Below are 20,579 nucleotides of genomic sequence, written 5' to 3' on the forward strand. Positions count from 1 at the left end.
CTAGCCATGAGGTCCTATCTTAAACAAAACAAACTAACAAACAAGACAGTTAGAAACCTCAGGAAGTAGTCTAAGGGCAGATGATCTGACCTGTTCCTCGTGGGCAGCCGAGCCAACATCAGGCAGTCTGTGGTGTGTGCATTGAGACCTGGGAAAGCAGAGACTAAGGAGTCACAGGGCGTGGACGGGGGTGGGGCATCTGTGCCTCATTTTGCCGCCGGGCCTTGTCCTAACACTGTGTTTGCATTGCCCCCCTCCAGCTCCCACCTGTATCCCCCTTAGATGAAGACAGCAGAGCTGGAAGAGGCTGAATAGCCTGTCCAAGGTGTGAGGCCTCTTAAGTAGACAAGGGTTCCAACTCCCTGACCCCAAACTTCTTCTAAACCACTCTGCTCTCCGTCTTTTCCGCAACACGCTGTGTCTTGGCCTCTTATGCACCTCATTGTCAGATGTATTCTCTCTGTGTAGTGTTTCACTTGGAGATATTTGTAGATGAGTGGAAAGCTCTCAAAAGTAGTAGAAAGAGGGTTGGAGATGTAGCTCAGTGGTAGAACTGTTGCCTACATATGCGAGGGCTGAGTTCAATCCTCAGTGAAGAAAAATGAACGAAAAAATTAGAAAGAATCCCTATATAGCCTCATCATAATCTAAACGTTGGCAGTTTACTGCTGAGAATAAACATTAGTTTTGTTTTCTGACTGTATTTTTTCTCTTGGACTTACATTTCCAGTGGCCATAGACCCTTGCCAAGCGTGAGGAGTAGGTACTCCGTGGCTGGCTGTTGGGCAGCAAGCTCTATTCACCACGTGGGAACCCCGAGCTACTGGAACGGATTGACTGACTCTCCGCTTTCCCACAAGGACAAGAGGGTTATCCAGTGACTCTCCTAATGGGGAGGCTTCTGAGGAATGTCCCAGATGCCAAGCCTGGAGAGATCCATTAGCTACAAAAAAAAAGTCTAAACAAGAGAAACATTAGCAATGATTGCCTCTCAAAGTGATTCCAGCTTCCCCCATCGCTTCTGGTGATTCAGAGCAGACAGGCTTGCTGAAAACCTACTATGTACAGGTATTGAGTAATTGACAGAAAAACTAGGTGGTTGTCTAGAGGAGGTAGAAGATCGCTGGGGGAATTTCTGTACTAGCTCTTCAGAGACCCTTGGTTGGGGAAAACACATCATGAATATTTTGGAAACAAAAATCCGTAGGGGGGGAAGAGGGGAACAGGACACGTTCTTGCATGAACACAAGGCAGCTCAGCCCTGCTTCCTGCCTCGTGCTGGTGGTCTTTGGGAGCGGGTGGGGACAGGGCTCTTGGGAAAGGAGGCTCTGAGACAGACAGAGACATGAGTAGCCAGAGGCCTGCAAATCCAAGGCTGGTACTTGACCACGGACGCAGGAAGAGGTCCAGTTCAGGCGCCAAAGCAAATCCACAGCCCGCGGAGGGAAGAGGGACTATGGTAAAGGGTTCGGTGTAGCCCAGTCTGTCCTGGAACTTGCTGTGTAGTTAAGCATGAACTTTGAACTTCTGATCTTCCTGCCTTGGCCTCCGGAGTCCTGGAATTACAGTTATACATCATCACATCCGGTTTCTGTGGTATTAAAGATCAAATCGGGAGGACACCTGCTAGGTATGCACTCTACCTGCTGAGCCCCACCCCCAGGTCCTGGTTAAAGCCTCTGGGGGCAACTTTCCACAAGAAACAGGGTGGGCCTGGAGACCTGTTGAGGTTCTCCACTCAAACATGTCTGGAGTCAAGTCCCCAGCCTGTTCTGTACCAGCTGGGTGGTCTCTTAGCCTCCCCAACCTCAGTCTCCCCTCTCTAAAGTGAAGTGCTGACTCCCCACTGATAAGCTTGGGTGAGGCAAGAGGAGATGACAGGTGGAGAAGACGGTGAGTTCAACAGTCTGGTCCTCTCCTGACTTCAAAGGCCACTCTTCGAACCCCTGCCTATCCTTGATATCTGAGACAATAATGCCAACCTACTCCTCCTTATCTATCTTCTCCAGGTTTTTGAGACAACGTCGCACTACATATCCCTGGTTGGCATGGAACTGTCTGTGTAGACCACACTGGCCTGGAACTCACGGAGATCTGGAGCCCAAAGACCTGGGTTTGACTCCTCATCCTTCACTTAACAGCAGTGTGACCCTCAGACAAGTCACTTAACCTCTCTGAGCTCCAGGCTGTCCACCTGCGAAATGGAAATTATGCCTACCAGAATGAGGTACCACAGGGAAGCGTTTTGTGTTAAAGCAGCTGGTGTTCCGTGCTGACCACGTGACCATGCCCACTCCTCCACGCATCCCTGCCCTTCTCCACACCAAGCTCAATGTGGCTGGAAGGAGCACCGATCGGGGACTTCGATCTGAACCAGTGTCCCAGTACTGTTATTGGTTTGGGGCACTTAATCATGATCCTCGAGGGCCTCCATTTTGTTATACAAAAATTTTGACGGGGGGGGGGGCGCTGTTTTTTGCCTGTATATTGTTTTTGAGACAATGTCTCACTACATAGTCCTGACTGGCATGGAACTTCCTATGCAGAACAAAGATCTGCCTGCCTCTGCCTCCCAACTGCTGGAACTAAAGGCACATGTCATCAGGCCCCCTTGTTCTGGGGGGAGGTTTGAGATAGGGTCTCACGATGTAGTCCTTGTTGACCTAGAACTGGAAATACAGATCCAGGCTGGCCTGAACTTGAGGTGATCATCCTGACTGCCTCCCAAGTGCAGGGATTTCAGGCATATATGCCTACTCCAAGTTTCTTGTGGAAATTCAGCGTATCTTTTATAGGATCTTCTACTGTGAAGTCCCACGCGACCATTGCTGAAGGGGTCAGGAGTTTATTTTCCAAAAGGCACAGGGCTGGGCTTGGAGGACGTCACTGCCTCTGCAGATATGATCTCATCAGATTCTTCTATTAATATAAGTCCACAATTAGACACTCCCAGTGTGCGAGCCTAAGGGTGTCTCTGATACTCCCTTTAGGGTGATTAGTCTTTTTGACCCTTAGCAGGGGAAATGTGTCCAGTTAGGGGGAAATGAAGTTGTCAAACATAGCCCTTAAGAAAAGGGAGATTTATAGGGGACCGCATACAAAAGCCCAGGAATTAAACAAACAAACAGGGAAAGAGCACTTAAGAGCTCAGACCAAACAATGTATACCGCACGCTATGTTCAGGCAAGTCCACCAGTGGCCTGAGGGCTCCCCAGACACCACCCAGGCACAGCAGCCCAGACAATTGTTCATCTTCCAAGAACCCTTTCCCAGAAGCCATAGGGTTGCAGGAAGGTAAAGCCAATGACTTCACTGAGCCAAAGGAACAGCAGCTCTCAGAACAACCTTTGTTGGTAATTTTGGTTTTGGAAACTTTCTTCCGCGTGGCCCAGTATCTGGATCCTGCACTCTCTGCTGTCCCCAGGACATCTCTGTCCCCTGACCACACTGGGTACATTGCTCTCCTTGCGTCACTTCGTTTCCCTGTTTAGTTCTCTTTCAGGCAGGGTACCATCAACTTACAGAACACCCTGTTAAATTCAAGTGTCAGCTATACCACACACACACACACACACACACACACACACACACACACACACAACTGTTTAAACATATCTTATTTTAGGACACTAAAACATTTCCCAGGATTCAAGTGAACTTGCAATACCCAGGCATTCTATGTCTTTATTTGCTAAATCACAATATTTCCTCCTTGCTGTCACCTCTGCCCAGAACATATAACCTCACACCTTCTTTGGCTAACTCCTCGTCATTCAGGCTCCATTCTGACATCTTTTCTGTAGAGAACTCTGACCCACCCTTCCCCAATTTAATGGTGTAGTAACTCTCTAGCATATTCTCTGGATTAGTTGAAAGGAATTTACTTGTTTCATCCCTTGTTTCCTTCCACTAGAATGGCCACTTTGAGGCTTTCCCAGATCCTTCTCCTTCCCCCGCATATACCTAGCACACAGCAGACATCAAATAAATACCTTCCAAATGGGTAAAAGAAAGGACTATTGTCCTACTCTACCATAGTGCACAATGCAAAAAGGCCCTTGCTGAAAATCTGATGAATTGAGTTTGATCCCAGGTACCCACATGGTGGAGGGAAAGAACCACCTCCAACAAATCGTCTTCTGACCTCACAGGTATGGTGTGTGTGTGTGTGTGTTTAAAACAGAAATGACACCAGGTGGTGGCGGCACACACCTTTAACCCCAGCACTCAGGAGGAAGAGGCAGTTCTAGGGCAGCCCGGGCTACATAGAGAGACCCTGAATTGAAAAACCAAAAACCAAACCAAACAAAACCCAGGAATGTGATTCTGTTTTATGTGCTGTTCTTGACAGTGCTATAATCTTATATTACCTGGGTAAGAAAGAGATCGTCAATGCTTCTTAAAATGGTGACTGGGACAGTAAGGGAAGAGTGGGATGCAGCTTGGTAACAGAACGCACTTCCCAGCCTGCTCCAGGTCTGGTCCCGCCTCCGCATTGCTAACCTCTAAAAGGCAGATGTAAGGACAATGTAAAAGTAAATCCAAATGCTTTCATTCTCCTTCCTTTCATCCACAAACAAAAACCTAGGACAGATTTCTCCCGGGTACAGTCGTGCTGAAGGCCTCCTTTGTCACAGTGTACAAACATTTGTCCAGGTTTCTACAGAGGTCCATCAATGCCATCTATAAAGAATCATGGCTGTGGGAAGGCATTGGGCTATTCCATTTGACAGTTTCTAGAACAGAGCTCCAAGGATCAACCCATTGGCAGTCTCTTGGAGTCCCTAGGGCCCTTGTCGGAATTCATTGGATAGATAGGATTAGAAAAAAATCACACCAGAATACAATTACAAAAATAAAACTATGGGGCTGGCAAAATGACTCAGAAGGTGACGGTGCCTGCCACCAAGCTAAATGACCTGAAGTTGAGCCCCAGGATCTACAAGATAGAAAGAACCAACTCCTACAAATTGTCCACTGACCTCCACGCATGCACTGTGGCATGCATGTACATCAACATACCACACGCTAAGTAAATAAGTGTTTAAACAGAGAGTGGTGGTGCATGCCCTTAGTCCCTGCACTTGGAGGCAGAAGCAGGTAGATCTCTGTGAGGCCAGCCTGATCTACAGAGTGAACTCCAGGACAGCCAGGACTGTTACACAGAGAAACCCTGTCTTGAAAGCCCCAAACAAATAAAATAAATGTAATAAAAACTCAAAAACTAGGGCTGGCAAGATTACTCAGTGAGTGAGGGCACTTGCCATGAAACCTTAGTTCAATTCTCAGAATCCACAGTTGGAAGTGACTCCTTCAAGTCCTCTGACCTCAGCATACATGCTTGTGCTCTTACACACACACACACACACACACACACACACACACACACACACACACACACTGCATACATGCTTGTGCTCTTACATACACCTGCGCACACATTCACATAGTAAATAAAAAAAAGTTTTAAAAATAATAAGCCTTGGTCCAGACATAGTGGCACAAGTGTTTGACCCAGCACTTGGGAGACAGAAGCAGGTGGAATTCTGTAAATTCAAGGCCAGCTTAGTCTACACAGTGAGTTCCAGGACAGTCAGGGTTATGCAGTGAGCCTCTATCTCAAAGACCAAAACAACAAAAACAACTATGTAGTACAGTAATAATGCATGGACTTTATACATTAAGATACAAGCTCTAGCTGGGCAGTGGTGGCTCCCACCTTTAATACTAGCACTCAGAAGGCAGAGGCAGGCAAATATACCTCTGTGAGTTCGAGGCCAACCTGGTCTACAGAGTGAACTCCAGGACAGGCTCCAAAGATACACAGAGAAACCCTGTCTCAACGCAAAATAAAAACAAAGAAAAAACAAGCTCTATAGCAGTGAGTCAAGTTTCTACCATGATTTCAAAGTAGGAGTAAACGTAAATGTTTTGTGGTAGCTACAACAGAGTCATACGATGTGAAAACATCTGTGATTGCAATTGGTGACAATCTCAGGCTCACTGATACAACCATGGGCCACGGTGCTTCTTGGTGAGAGCCGTGCTACATCTGAAGCCAGCAATCATTTCTTCTTCTCCACTCCAGTCGGTGGACGGGAATTTGGCCCACCTGCCAGCTGTTGGCTGCCAGCTCAGCTTGTACCTTATTTGCACTAGATTTAAGCCTCGCTTGCCTCCTTCCTCCTTCCTGAATGCTGTGTAGTTGTCTAACAAGTTCAGTCAGTTCTGAATCAAGGAAGCCAGATAATCCACCTACTTACTGGAGGCTGCCTAATCCAGATAGATGTTTTTCATCACTAAGGTATCTTCCAGGCTTTGCAAATCCAGAGGATCTGTCTCCTTCCTTCACGCAAGCCTCAGCACTGGCTTCGTCTCTAAAATCACCGGCACCAGTCAGGCTCTGCTTCTTGGCTAGGATGGAAGAAATTATCTGAACTTGTACTCTCTTCCTTCCACGTTAATTATCGGCATATTCCGTTTGCACTATCAAACCTTGTGCCTCCCAGAAGTCATGTTCATGCACCAAATATGGCTATGCCAGAGCCAAGGCGTGGACTCGGAGTTCTGGATTCCTAATTCAACGTATATTCCATAGTGTTCACAATGCTGTTTAATACTGCTGGAACATTTAAAATATTTTAAATTGACTGGAGGTGGAACTCAGTGGTAAGTCTTGTGCTTACCATGCTTGAGGCTCTGAGTTCAATTCCCAGCACCGAGAAGGAAGGAAGGAAGGAAGGAAGGAAGGGAGGGAGGGAGGGAGGGAGGGAGGGAGGGAGGGAGGGAGGGAGGATAACAGGCCCCTAGACCTTAACACAACTGAAGCCATGATGGAGATACCCTTCAGGCCATGGAACCCAGCACATAGGCAGCACTATCAGCCAAAAACCGAGTACAAAGATCCAATCCATCAAAGTCCATAGTTCTGGGTAAGTCCCCAAATGTACTAACCTTGCTATTTTTGCTTCTGTATTTCTGCTTCTGGCTAACTGTTCTTGCCAACTGAGGCTTGTCAACCCAGGATGTGGTTTTTTGTACTTCAAAGCCCATCTGAGAAAGGCTCAGAACTGGCCTGGGATCCCAAACATCCAGTGTAGTCGTCCGCCAGCTAATAAAGACTTTCTATTGTCTCGAACTTATGTCTGAGTAGTCTTCTCTGGGCGATACCTCACAACATTTCTGTAGGCCACAGCAAGATTCCCAGAGGCCAGTTCAGCAGTAACTATGGCTGCAGGAGCTATTGTTGCTATGGTGACACCATCAGCAATGGATGGCGGTGGCCGCAGTGGCCCAAGTGCAAGAACAGATGTGAGGGTGCTTTCTCCTGCAAAAGCAGCCTCCAGCCCTTCTGCGGAACTGATTGGCTCTCTTTGGGAGGTGGTGGCCCAGTGATGGTTCAGGCTCTCTGGGACTTGGTGACTGGGAGATCGGCCATCTGACCAGTTTCCCTGTATTGACTGGTGACTTTCTCTGGTGCAAGACCCTGCCCTCCCACCCTAGCTTAAGACCTGTGACCTCAAAAAATAAAATAAAATAAGGCCGGGCGGTGGTGGCGCACGCCTTTAATCCCAGCACTCGGGAGGCAGAGGCAGGCGGATCTCTGTAAGTTCGAGGTCGGGCTGGACCAACAGCCTCCAAAACAATACAGAGAAACCCTGTCTCATAAAACCAAAAAAATAAAAAAATAAAAATAAAATAATAAAATAAGAAGACCTGTGACTTCATTTTTCATGGTATCTTGAGACAGAAAGGTTTCTCTGTGTAGCCCTGGCTGTCCTGGAACTCGTTTTGTAGACCACACTGGCCTCAAACTTGCATAGATCTATCTGACCCTGCCTCCCGAGTGCTGGGACTAAAGGCGTGCATCACCATGCCTGGTGACCTGTGCCCTCTTGTTGGGGACACAAATCATTTTGGCTCTGCCCAGCTGCCCAGAGAAACCCCAGACCCCCACCTGCTCTCTCAGCCCCTCTGCTTAGCACTAGCTCCTGGCTTGGACTGCTTATCCGTGTCTCCTTTTCAACTAATGGTCTGGGAAACTGGGAAACTCAGGGCCCTCCAGCCTCCGCAGAGAGGATGGGACAGCACAGCCCAGATAGAGCAGGTTTTCCCTCCTGTCCAACCTGACTGGCACCCCAACACTGACTAAGGTAAGGAGGTTCTGGACGCCCTGCCATTATTGGAGGACAGATGGACAGCAACCTCCATCAGGCCACCCATCTGGGGGCATCTAAAGCTGCTGAATTACTCAGGCTCTGACACTGCAACGCATCTGGGTTGTCCCTCCCTCTCCCTGTGGTCTGACCATGGCCTGGACTTCATGGCCTAAGTTTCTCTAAGTCTGGCAAAGGTCCTAAATATTGATTGACCACTACATAGAACCTAGGAGCCACAAAGCTCAGAACAGGTAAACTGCGCATGTCCTGGAGACTGGGGCAAATTGGGCCGGCGTGTTACCCTTTGCCCTCCTAAGGGTTAGATTCACCCGTACCCTGAAGTTCACAGAGCAGAGGTTGCCAACCGTTCCCTTCTCAAGTCCTTGCAGGCCCTGCCTGCCACGGCCTCAGAGGACTAGTCACCAGACGGTTGAGAGGCTGCACCCTTCCCTGTGTCTGAGCCTGCCTGGGGACCTTGTATGTGTAGAGAGAATCCCGACCAGGAACCTGGAGCCAACGTGAAAAGGCCCACACCGCCCCTCTGGCTCCTTTTCCGTTTGTTCTTTGGATGAGGGTGAATGTTGGATTTGTTTTCCCAGGCTGCTTCAGGATTTGATCTTAACATCCTCCTGGCCCAGTCTCTAAAATAGGTGGGATTTACACCCAGCTACAGTGAAATTTCTAGGAAAAAATTAGGAAATTTTAAAAAAAAGTGCTAAAATACTAGGTTTCATTGGTTGTAAGTGATAGCAATGGACCCACTCTAGCTTAAGGAAAAGGGGAATGTTGCAGGAAAACATGGAGTAACCCCCACTCTCAAAGGAAACCGGAAGTCCTGGCTTTGCTATGATAGGCATTAGGATAGTTCCGGGGGTCTCCATTAGCTGGAGCTCACAGGCATAGGTGAGCAAAGTTCCCTGTAAGGCCACAATAATAAACACACCTCGGGCTTTTTAGGCACTGGTGTCTATTATAACTGCTGGCTGCTGTCATTGGAGAACAAGAGCACCCAACACAGGCAACACAATACTGAGAGGTGGCTCAGCCCCAGCATAACGCCACGAAAACAGCTGGGCAGGGGTGGACACAGATTCCATCCCTAGTTTGCCACTGTTTTAGAGCGATTTCCTCTTAGCAGAGTCAGCCCCCTTTCCAGCTTTCCAGTCCTCACAATGGTTGGCTCAAGATTAAAATCCAGCCAGGCATTGGTGGCGCACGCCTTTAACCCCAGCACTCGGGAGGCAGAGGCAGGTGGATCTCTGTGAGTTTGAGGCCAGACTAGTATACAGATCAAGTTCCAGGACAGGCTCCAAAACAATACAGAGAAACCCTGTCTCAAACCCCCCCAAAAAAAGATTCAAATCCAATGAGAGAAGATGTGACAGGGACATAGAGTGTGAGTAGGACAAAGAGTGTGGGGTTGGCCAGGGAAGAGTGGGTTTCTCTTGCCAAGCCAGACTCTGCCCAATCCAGAGTTTGCTTTCTGAGGCCAGGTGAAAGGCATGCCTGGAGAGAAGTATGGGAGGGGTGACGGTGAAACAGTGGGTGTTCCCTGTATCCGTGACTTCCTTTCCCAGTATCTTGCTGGTTTCTCTCTCACTCTACCTTCTAGGGAAGGAGCCAGTGAGACCTGGGTGGTAGGAACATCAGAGCCTGACGTTTTCCCACTGACACTAACAGGACGGTTGCTCATTTGTCAGTGACCAGGGCTGAGCCACAGAGGATGCTAATTAAATGATAAAGACCCTTTGAACTTGGTCCTTTCAGAGAGATGGAGGGCCGGCAAAGACTATGGAAGCCCTTGAAATGCAGAGACATTGACATTGCAGGGCGGCCACGGAGGCACAGTGGCTTGGGCTTCATGAGTCCATAAAGGACAGGCTCAAAGCTTTCAGTCCAGCCCCTTTCTGTTGCATAATTAAATTAAATTTAAACCAACTTGACTTCTCTGACACAGAGGCAGCCGGGGCCTGGCACTTTTGTCTGAGTGTACTCAAAACAGGCACAGTTGAGAAACACACAATGCACACTCCCCCACACCCCAGGTCACAGGGTTTGGCTATCACAGAGCGAACGGGAGCAGGGTAATGGGTGAGGAAGAAAACTGATCTTCACGTGCAGACTGCAGGTCCGGAAGTGCAGCCTTCGCATCTCCAAGCCCGGAACCCTTTGCCTTCTCTCTTGGGTGAGCCTGTGAGCCTCCTTCTCCAGTCCCCTTCCCCAACACCTCTTTGATCTTGATTTGGGAAGAATCCCAAGGAAATCCCAGATTAAGCTCTGATGGCCGAAGAATGCCTACTAGCCCCAGGGAGGGGGCACTCTACTGGGAGACAAGAGCATAGATTCCGTTTGTAAGAGAAGCGTGTGCCATGTGACGGATCTGTAGGCGCTGAGTTAACGAATGTGAGCACTGTGTGGTGTGGACTCCACGGAGGAGAGACAGTCCGTGGTGACTGTCTCAGTGAACAAATGTCCTGGTTTTTCTTGGGACTGGTGGATTGCCCAGACTTGGGGATTTCAGGGGTGAAATGGGAAAAGTCCAGGCAAATAAAGACAAGTTTAGTCACCTGTGCATTAAGTTATAAGAGTACCAAAAATAATAACTAATTTACAGTCTACCAGTAAGCACAGTGCTTTCCTTTGCTTTTTAATCAACTCATTGGCAGAAGGTCTGTATTTATTTCAATTTTTGAATGAAGAAACTGAAGACCAGCTAAGTAACTGAGGATTTCACCCAAGGTCATACAACCCTAGTCTGTCTTTCTCCCAAACCCAGGATTTTGTCATTATGATATTTTTCCTTCAAATATACATGAAAGTAATTATATCCTGGAACTAGTCCTCTAGGGATTATTGTATTGAATTAAGTGGCTCTGAACAAGTCACACATTGGCTGCTAGTCCCCTACCTAAACTGAAAACTACAAAGAGGTTTAGGTTTTTTTTTTTTCTCCTTTGGTCCTGGGAATCGAACCTGGCCTTGTACACACTAAACAAGTACTTTGCCACTGAGCTATATCCCTCTTTTTTTTTATAATTTTGCTTAATCATTCTTATAAATGACATAGGATGGTCAGAGATAAAAATTAATATGTGCATGAAATTGAATGCTCAGAAATGCAAGTAGGAACTTACTATCTGATAAACGCAGGATTTCAAATCCATGGAGGAAAGGCAATAAATGCTGGGACAATGGCCAAAATAAAGCTCCAGGCCTGGAGAGAGATGGCTTAGGGGTTAAGAACACTGACTGCTGTAGGAGGAAGTCTGTATGCTGCCATTAAACATGTGACTTACTAGAGGCGCATACAGATGAGGTAATAAAAGGGCGGTTTACCACACCGCTAACCACACTCACTTTAGGCATGACTAAAGACATATACGGCTGGAAGTAAAGACGTATACGTACGTAGGCGGTGAACTACGTCACTAGCCAGGCCCACTTTTGGGCATGGCTAGGGGGCGTTACGGGGGGAAGGCATAAAAGACAGCACACAGGAAGTCTCGGTCTCTGTAGGCAACTGTAGGCAACATATTCCTCTATGAAACAGAATTGAGGTGGTAGTACACGCCTTTAATCCCAGCACTCTGGAGGCAGAGGCAGGTGAATCTCTGTGAGTTCAAAACCAGCCTGGTTTACATAGTGAGTTCCAGGACAGCCAAAGCTATAAAAGACAGTAGAAGGGCCCTGTCTCAAAACAATAAGGGAAAAGGTAGCTAGATAAACCATGTTAGGTCTACATCATAGAATATCATGGAAAAATCGAAGCAGCATAATCTATATGGATAAGGACAGATCTCTGATAAAGATATAAATATAGACATAGATGTACATATTTAATGCAGAACAATGAGGAAAGTATGTCATTATGTGTGTGCCTAGGTGTGTCCTAAAGGAAAACAGACAACATATTACATGTCACAACACAAGGTCCAAGAATGAGATACATGAGAGTTCTGAGTGCTTGTGAGAAAACACCAAGAAACTGAGAGTATTATGACCTCAGTTTCTTCAAAACACAGAATTGTTCTTAGATTATGCTGTCATGTCCCTTCCAGGTGTAGTGGATAAGAATGAATTTACTTCATGTTAATTACAACCGGCTATTGTTATTGGTTTATATGCATCTGTAGAAAAACTTGTTTTGGCTGCATGTAGTTTGCCTGCCACGTTTGGCTTGCCCTGTGATTGGATATTTCATTCACGTGACTCCTCTTAGCCCTCAGAGTATAAATTGTCTGATGCACTGAATAAAGTAGGCTATTGGATGGGACTTTAGCCTACCTCATTTTTAGGCTCCATTCTCCCAGGTCCCAACGCCTCTGCCTCTGGACTGATAAACGTGTATGTTTGCAACTAATGAAAGTCTCTGGTGAGATGCACATGAAATTGGCCATAGAGAAGGTCTTAAGTTCACAAAAAAGAGTGAAAGAGCACCAATTATATGGTCAGCAACAAGCTTTTCTTTATTGTTCAGAGCAGAATATGCTGGTCCAGTGGCCATCTCTCCTAATACAGGTTTCAGAGAGGGACCCTGAACATGGGGAAAATAAGGTTTTTATAGCTCAGGGGTAGGGGGGTTTCCAAATGAGGAATCTGACAAGCAAATAAGCAGGTGTCACAGAAGCAGAGCATAAACACAACAAGTTGGTCATAAACAACTTCCTGAAACAGATAAGGTTGCCATTTCCTGGAACAGGCAGTACAGAACCATTTGTAGTTCAAGTTACAGGTGGGGCATAGCTGAATCCTTGAGAAACAGATTTAATTATATCATGAATGAACCAGGTGATGGCGACTTTAATCCCTGCACTCAGGAGACAGAAGGAGGCAGATTTCTGTGAGTTTAAGGTCAGCCTGGTCTACATAGCAAGTTCCAGGACAACAAGGACTACACAGAGAAACCCTGTCTCAAAAAAAAAAAAAAACCAAAATAAATAAATAAAAATATAAACGGGAAGGAACCTAGTTTGTCTTTATTATAAGATGGCTTTCGGGGCTGGAGAGATGGCTCAGAGGGGCTGGAGAGATGTCTCAGAGGTTAAGAGCACTGACTGCTCTTTCCAGAGGTCCTGAGTTCAATTCCCAGCAACCACATGGTGGCTCACAACCATCTGTAATGAGATCTGGCGCCCTCTTCTGGTATGTGCAGACATACACGGAGGCAGGATGTTGTATTCATAATAAATAAATCTTAAAAAAAAAAGATGGCTTTCAAGCTCAAGATGGAGGTAAGCAGGTTCATCAAAGGTCCATAGACATTTTTTTCATCTTTTTAAAATTAAAATTTATGCAATGTCCTGGCTCAATCAAACAACGAATTAAAAATGTTAAATTTATTTTTATTTTAAGTGTGTGTGTGTGTGTGTGTGTGTGTGTGTGTGTGTGTGTGTGTGTGTGTGCTGGAGCTGGAGTTACAGGTAGTTGTGAGCTGCCCAACGTGAGTGCTGGAACCAAACTCAGGCCCAGTTCTCCAGACTGAAAATTTAATCATAAGGACCAAGTCTTGGCCTTGGGGATCCTCTGTATGCACAGAGGCCCTGCCCTTGCTGTAATGCCAGGGTGTTACTGTCCTGCTTTTCTTTCTGATGTTAGAGAAGGCACTGGGGCCCTCTGCATGCTAAACAAGTGCCTACCACTCACAGAGCCACACCCCAAGCCTTGAAATTCTTTTCTATTTGTTTGTTTTGTTTTCTAGAGAGGGTTTCTCTGTGTAGCCCTGGCTGTCCTAGAACTCACTCTGTAGAACAGGTTGGCCTTGAACTCACAGACGTCTGTCTGCCTTTGCCTCCTGTACTGGACCCTGTAAATTACTTAGCCTGTCCTAGAGGGACTCGTGGCTTACAAGTGGTCTGTGAGGCTCTGTTCTCACTTGAGAGGAAATGGGGTGAGACTCAAATAGATCTTCATTTTCTTGTGGCCACTGCTTTGTGGGGATGAGGACGGGGAAACAGTGAGGGTGGCCTGGCCAGACTGGTACACCAGATCACCCCTTCACAAAGTACCTGACACTTCTTGCCAAGCCGACTGAACAGAAGCATGGTTCCAACAGCACATCTGTCAGTCTGCCTGCCTGTGCAGGAGCTATTTAGCTCTCCAGAACTTTGCTCTGATATCCTAGGGAGGAAAAGAGAGCACTTCTAGCTGCTATCTGGCTGCTGAGGGGGCTAATCTGCAAATGAATGGATAACATCTGTCCATTCCAGGACAGCAAGAGATGCCAGAAACATTCAGCAAAGAGAAGCAACCATAAGACATAAAAGATTTGGCAATAACTTTGTAGACTTGTAGATGCCCTGGACTCTCAGCTTTCAGGGGTATGATACTGTTTGCTTTGTAAACAACGCCATATGCTAAATGATAATGGGTGTAAACATGCTTTGGAAGGAGCTAGTTACTAAGGTATCATCAACCCACAGTTTTTGTCATCATTGTTGTTTAGTGTGTTTGTTTTTGAGACAAGGTCTCTTGTAGCCCAGGCTGGCCATGAACTCAGTGTGTGGCCAAAGATGATCTTGGCTTTCGTATCCTTCTGCCTCACGGGATTACAGGCATGAGCCATCATGCCAAGCTTTAACGTTAGGGCTTGGAATTGAATCCAAGGCTTCCTGTATGCTAGGCAAGCATTCTACAAACTGAGGCACACTGACAGCTCACATTGCCCATATTATAATAAGAGGCTATTTAGTGGGCGTTGTAGATTTCTTTTTATTCTGTCTTGTTGTGTGCTGTCTTTTGCTCTCCATCTTATTCTTTTGAGACAGGGTCTCTCATTATTGAGCCAGAAGGTTACCATTTTGGCTAGGCTGGCTAGCCAGCAAGCTCCTCCAATCCTCTTGTCTCAGTCCCCCAGTGCTGGAGTTATAGGCATGCTTGGCCATGCCCAGTGTTTATGTGGGTGGCTAGGTAGGGATATGAACTCAGATTCTCATGTTACACCATGCTATCACTCTAGACACATCTTGTGTTTCTTTCTTTCTCTTCCTCCCTCCCTCTCTCTCTCTCCCTCCCTCCCTCCCTCTCTTCCTTCCTTCCTTCCTTTCTTTCTCTGGTTTTTTTAAGACAAAGTTTCTCTGTGTATCCCTGGTTTCCTGGAACTCACTGTATAGACCAGGTTGGCCTCAAACTCAGAGATCTGCCTGCCTCTGCCTCTGCTTCCCAAGAGCTGGGATTAAAGGTGTGGGCCACCACCATCTGGCCCGCCTTTGTGTTTTATTGCTGGTGGTGCTGTTTTGAACTGGAAGGGACACTGTAAAAGGGAAACCTTTTCCTTGAGAGAAGCCTTCCTGCCAGCCTGGTTCTAGAGCCGCATCAGTCCCAAATAAACACACAGGAGGCTATATTAATTATGAAGCTGTTGGCCTTGCTTGTTTCTTACTGGCTAGCTCTGACCTAAGTATTTACCCCATAATTGTTAATCTAAGTATTTCTCTTACCGGAGAACTTTCTGGGCTTCCTACCCCATGGCGTTACATCTTGACTCTCTGTGTTTCTCCTTCCCAGAGTTCTCCTGGACTCCTAGTCCCACCTATCTTGGTTCCCTATTGGCCCAACAGTGCTTTATTGACATAATCACAGGACTTCCCACATCATCTCCTCTTTTCTGTCTAAACAAAAATAAAGGTCTTAACTTTAACATAGTTAAATTATATATAAAAGAACAGTTATCAAGTAAGAACATAGTTACAATATTTTGTCTATCAGCGTTTAGTAAGATTTAAAGAAAATATCATCTATCTCATTCTTGTGAGTCCAAAGTCCTATATGTAACTTATCTTTTATCATAACTAAGGAAAACTATAATTATAACTATCTGTCTTCAACTCCATCAAAGACCTCAGAAGGATAATATGTAAACACTAGAACTGACAGAGACATCTCACTTCCTGGACAGTCACCTGGAGTTCCTCTGTAATGTTGGGGCATCCATCTTCAGCCCATAGGCCACAATGTGTCCAGAAGATTTCTCAGTAAAGCAGGAAATTTTAAAACTGTCCATTTGCATTGGCAGTCTGTCAGTCATTTCTCTGTGTCCTGCAGAAAGTCTCGTAGACTCTTCCATGAAGTAGGAACCCTGTAAGACTGAGTTCAGCAGTCACTTTCCTGTGGGTCCTGCATGTCCAGATTATACAACAACAGTCAAACAGTCTAGGCAAGAGCAGTTTCTTGCCCAAATGGCTAGTCTTGCCATGTTGAAAGCAAACTCCATAACGAGTTTCTTCGATGTCTATCTTCCTCTCAGACATAATTGGTGCTGCCAGGAGCAGACATTTCTCATTGTCAAGAAAAACCCTAAACCACTTTAAATACCATTTTCTGAAGGTCTTTGAAAGGTTTGAAGACTGTCTATCTTAAATATATCTCTGTATATCTAGAAAACCTAACTTACCTAAAAATAAGATCTGACTATTATAAGTAACTATCTATAATCTGTATTTAATTATGCATTACATTTTAAAAGATCAGTATAAGCACAATACTTAGTCAAGAGGAGAAATATAAATATCACAAAATTGACCTTGAATTTGTATCAATAAATGAAAAACAATACCCATACCACAATTCCCCTTTTTACCATTAAAAAGAGATTGGCTGTGATCGTTAGCCAATTATAAACTACCCCATTTAAATGAAAACAAAGATTTATAAACAAGATGGGAATCAGGACGTCGCTCATTCCAAACTGCTTCATGCTGGAAGGGGGCGCTGTTCATACCATGGGGATCATGACAAAACTCAGAAACCTGCACAAGTCCTTATTTTCATGGTCTGTAAAGCTCCATCATCTTAGCTGTTTCAGTTTTTGGAACACCTGGTCCACTGCTTCCGGGGGTCTTGGTTCATCAAACCACAGAAGCCTGGAAGGAATCCTCAGCTTTTCATTTTCTGTAGAAACATACATGAAAACTCCTTTTCCAAGTAACATATCCTTATACTTGAATTTTGAAGTCAAGGCATTTTTAAAAGATATAAGTTGAATTAATTCAGCAGCACTTATAATCAAGTGTACTTTAGCAGTTGTTCCTTCCTGAGCAATTAAAAAACTGAAAAACACAATAGTATACATTATCCAGACTCTCTCTGTATTTTCCATCTTTACGTGGCTTATTTATTTATCTATTATTACTTTATTTATTTTACTTTTATTTATTTTTCTCTGAGACAGGGTTTCTCTTTGGAAATCCGCCTGCCTCTGCCTCTGCAGCAAATCCTACCAGTGTGCGCCACCACAGCCGGCTTCTCTATTTTTTACCACTATGTCGTTTTTTTTTTTCTCTCTCTCTCAATCTTACATATATTTTTAAACACACTGTAAACCTTTAGAGGTTTTTCTTTATCAAAGTCTGACTTTACTGTAGATCTTTATGTTTTTCTGGCCACGTGTCTTATCTGTTAAAACCGTGGCTGTTTAAACTGCAGTTTTTCCAAGATGGCAGGCATAAGTGTGACTCCAGCTGCCGGCTTGGAGATGTGATCACTGCCACTTCCAGCTGTGCTTACACGCCTTTCAATTGTTAGCAGAGCCTCTTAAAAGAACTTTGTTTGTTTGTTTTATGCTGAGTCAGGATGACTGCCTTAAGCAAGCCTCGTGACTCTGATTGTCTCTAGCAAAACAGAGCCCACCTGAGAAAAATGCTGCTACCAAAAACCCATGCTTTTCTCCGTTCTTTTGTTTCTAAAATTCCTTTAAAGCTTTTATTATTTTGTGTGGAAATTCAATCCCGCTTCTGATCACCATTTTGTAAAGGGAAGCTTTTTCCTTGAGAGAAGCCTTCCTGCCAGCCTGGTTCTTGAGCCGCATCAGTCCCAAATAAACACATAGGAGGCTATATTAATTATGAAGCTGTTGGCCTTGCTTGTTTCTTACTGGCTAGCTCTGACTTAAGTAATTAGTCCATAATTGTTAATCTAAGTATTTCTCTTACTGGAGAATAGTTCTGGGCTTCCTACCCCATGGCGTTACATCTTGACTCTCTGTGTTTCTCCTTCCTAGAGTTCTCCTGGACTCCTAGTCCCACCTATCTTGGTTCCCTATTGGCCCAACAGTGCTTTATTGACATAATCACAGGCCTTCCCACATTAGGACACCCTTATATAATTATTGTATGTGACATAGATGCAGGTAAGACACCCATACACATAAAGCAAAATAAAATTGAGAATCCCTGTGCTTTATCCCAAACCTGTGGAGCCAGTAGCATAGGACCCAGGAATCTACCTTTTTTGTTTCATTTTTTAAAAAAACTTACATAATATATAGTGTTATCATTTAAATAATTTCCAAATGCACAATTCAGTGGCTTTAAGCACATTCATATTGTTGTGTCACCACCTTCACTGTCACATCCAGGGACTTAGCTTTTCATTACTGAAAATGTGCTGTGCAACAACAGTACATTCCCAAGGCCTCTCCCTGCAGCCCTGGGCAATAACTCTTTCTATATGATGATGCCCATTCCAGGTATCTCAAAAAATAAGTGGAATGATATTTGTTCTTTCCAGTCTGCTTTATGCCACTTAGCATCATGTTTTCAGTGTCCATCTATATTATGTGTTTGAGTTTTCATTCCTCCTTAGGGCTGACCACTATGCCATTGCAAGCACACGTCACACTAATGTTTCGATGGACATTGACTTGTGTCAACCTTCTGCTTATTGTGAATAACGTCACGAAACTAGATGTGCACACGTTTGCTCACCTCTGCTTTTGGTTCTTGCGGGAATATGGTACACCGATAGCTGTTGGGTCACACAGTATTTCTTTTTTTAATTTAATTTATTTATGTATTTTTATGTATGAATGCTCTATCTGCATGCATGCCTGTATGCCAGAATACAGCGTCAGACCCCACTGCAGATGCTTGTGAGCTGCAATGTCATTGCTGGGGATTGAACTCAGGGCCTCTGGAAGAGCAGCCAGTCCAAGGCCATCTAGAATTTCCATGTTTCATTTTTTTAAGGAACCACATTACAGTTCCACCAATAACACATTTTCTCTTTCTTAGGAGCCAGGGTCTCTTTGTTTGTTTGTTTTTCTAACTCCCTAAGAGTATAATTTTATTTTTAATTAATTAGCGTTTGTAGTACATGATCAGACTCAGCTTTTGTATGTGGGTGTTGAGGATTAAAACCATGTGTTCATGTTTGGTTAGCCGTGGTCTTAACCTGCTCTGCCATCCCTCCAGCTCTTGGGTCTCAGTTATTTAGACAGAGCTGACCTAGAACTTGCAGCAATCCTCCTGTCTCAGTCTTCCCTCCTCTCTATCCTCCCCCACCTTGACTGGTGTGAGACAGCCAGATATTCACCGTTAGTACAACCCTCACCACGACTGCTGCTGACATCAGGACTTTAGCTGTGCTAGCTGCGGGAATGAAGAGCAGGGAGCCTTCTGTCTGAAAAGTCAGCCAGGGATTTGGCCGACATCGCCACTGTTGGTTGGAGGCTGAGAAAGTAAAACACACACTAGCTCCTCTCTAGAAGCAGTTTCTGTCTTCTTTAAATTTATTTATTTATTTTTTATTTTAGGGATAGTCTTAAGACAACAACTTAATAGTCTTAAGTCTACCAAGTGGGATTCTGGAAGACTGAGAAAGAGAAATCCCAGCATACTGTTTGGGTCTGGGTAGCCACTCCCGTTAGAGCAAACAAAGGGGGAATCCTGCAAGCCAGCATTCCCCACAGGAGTCTTAGTCAATACTTCCGTCAATAAACAACAAATAACGTTTAGGTATGAAGTATGCAAAGGAAAAATAGTGTGTGTTCCTCTTCCTCCTCAACCCCTGAGGGCTTCCATTCTCCCCCCAAACTGGGAATTGAGACCAGGGTTTTCTAGTGATGAAAGTGTGCCCCCTGGTGGTTACTTCCTGTAACACCCAGGTCGTCACAAGGCAATGACTCAGCTTTAATTCATTTCAGTGAGCTGGAATGGACTCTCTGTAGATCTGTTTTCTGTGGTAACCAGGATGCTGGTGGTTCTTTCTGGAAACAGGAACAGCAACTGTTTTTTTTTTTTTTTTTTTAGCACTTCCACACTTCAGCATGCTCTGCCAAACACTGGCAGGTGGGTTGGTTATAGAGATATAAGCAGCAGATAGTTAATATTTGGAGTCTGGTGGAGTCCACATTAGCTTCTCTCTTCACTGGTGTCCTGGAGGTCACATCCGAGATGTTCAGAATGCGGACAGTATCCTGCCCCCCCCCCTTTTGTATATACCTTATTTCTCCCGGGGGCAGGGGACACTTTGATCCTGCAGGCCAGTAGGGTTTGTCTAAGCTGCAGAGCCTTCAAACCTTTTCCTCTACTATAAAACGCTGGTCTGAGAGCTCTGTTTTGAGAAGCTTCCTTCTGCCATGAAACTCTGTCACTGTCATAGGCCTAAAAGCAACGGAGCCAGCTAGTTCTGGAGGAGCTGTGAGAG

The 20,579-nt window shown here is 45.3% G+C and overlaps 1 long non-coding RNA gene across 1 annotated transcript in view; it reads right to left on the minus strand.

Moving 5' to 3' along the window:
* Positions 1-4,375: 4,375 nt before the first annotated feature.
* Positions 4,376-20,579, minus strand: part of LOC121139976 — a 43,871-nt gene continuing 27,667 nt past the window's right edge. The window contains exon 3 of the long non-coding RNA XR_005876759.1: positions 4,376-4,505. This is a non-coding gene — a long non-coding RNA (uncharacterized LOC121139976). The remainder of the gene's footprint in view (positions 4,506-20,579) is intronic.

This window comes from Mesocricetus auratus, unplaced genomic scaffold, assembly GCF_017639785.1.
Source record: "Mesocricetus auratus isolate SY011 unplaced genomic scaffold, BCM_Maur_2.0 Super-Scaffold_4256, whole genome shotgun sequence".
Classification (NCBI taxonomy): Eukaryota; Metazoa; Chordata; class Mammalia; order Rodentia; family Cricetidae; genus Mesocricetus; species Mesocricetus auratus.